This window comes from Helobdella robusta (assembly GCF_000326865.2).
Source record: "Helobdella robusta unplaced genomic scaffold HELROscaffold_57, whole genome shotgun sequence".
NCBI lineage: Eukaryota > Metazoa > Annelida > Clitellata > Rhynchobdellida > Glossiphoniidae > Helobdella > Helobdella robusta.
This window is the reverse complement of record NW_008705311.1, coordinates 475853-477355: the sequence shown is the minus strand read 5'-3', so window position 1 is coordinate 477355 and position 1503 is coordinate 475853.

Sequence of the window (1503 nt, the reverse complement as noted above, 5' to 3'; positions counted from 1 at the left end):
AGTCCAGTGCACGACGAAACAGAGACAACAGTTGTTCCTCCCAGTCAGCTTAATTGGAACTATTAAAATAAATCTTAATTGATTAAATATAGCTTCAACTCTGTAAAACCTATTTAAATTTATTTGACCGTCATACTAAACAGCTACAGAAACGACAGCTCAAACTACTGAAACCACTGGTCCAATGACGACGCAAGAAACGACTGTCGAGGCTCCAAGTAAAAATTATTTTAATCGAAACGTGTCTGCCAACAAATTTGATTTGATTTTCACACCTGAAAACATTGTTTCGTTTTAATCGTATTTCAGCTACTGCTTCTCCACCTACTGAAGCTCCGACAACTGTTACAACCAAGGAAATCGAAACATCAAGTCCAGTGTCAACGACAGAAACAGGGACAACAGTTGTTCCTCCAAGTCAGCTTATTTGGAACTATTAAAATAAATCTTAATTGATTAAATATAGCTTCAACTCAGAAAAACCTATTTAAATTTATTTGACCGTCATACTAAACAGCTACAGAAACGACAGCTCAAACTACTGAAACCACTGGTCCAATGACGACGCAAGAAACGACTGTCGAGGCTCCAAGTAAAAATTATTTTAATCGAAACGTGTCTGCCAACAAATTTGATTTGATTTTCACACCTGAAAACATTGTTTCGTTTTAATCGTATTTCAGCTACTGCTTCTCCACCTACTGAAGCTCCGACAACTGTTACAACCAAGGAAATCGAAACATCAAGTCCAGTGTCAACGACAGAAACAGAGACAACAGTTGTTCCTCCAAGTCAGCTTATTTGGAACTATTAAAATAAATCTTAATTGATTAAATATAGCTTCAACTCAGAAAAACCTATTTAAATTTATTTGACCGTCATACTAAACAGCTACAGAAACGACAGCTCAAACTACTGAAACCACTGGTCCAATGACGACGCAAGAAACGACTGTCGAGGCTCCAAGTAAAAATTATTATAATCGAAACGTGTCTGCCAACAAATTTGATTTGGTTTTCACACATGAAAACATTGTTTCATTTTATTTGTATTTCAGCTACTGCTTCTCCACCTACTGAAGCTCCGACAACTGTTACAACCAAGGAAATCGAAACATCGGGTCCAGTGTCAACGACAGAAACAGAGACAACAGTTGTTCCTCCAAGTCAGCTGTTAAAATTTTTATATATTAAAACCTATACTCGGTGGTAAGTTGTCATCACTTTCAAACCATTACGCTGACTAAATTAAAATCGTTCATATTCATATGGAAAACATTTTGATATCTTTATATCATATTAAATTCATTTCCTTTTTTAAGTTTTTATATCTAAATGCGTTGCAATGAACAAGTATAATCCTATATAATGCCATGAATTCATTGATGAATAATTTCAATTTTTGTGGCAAGTTTTTGTAAAATCGTGTATCTCTGTTTTCTACATCTATAACTTCTCTATTTCCTCAGAAACTACAGTCGGTCTTTCGACATATACTACTCCC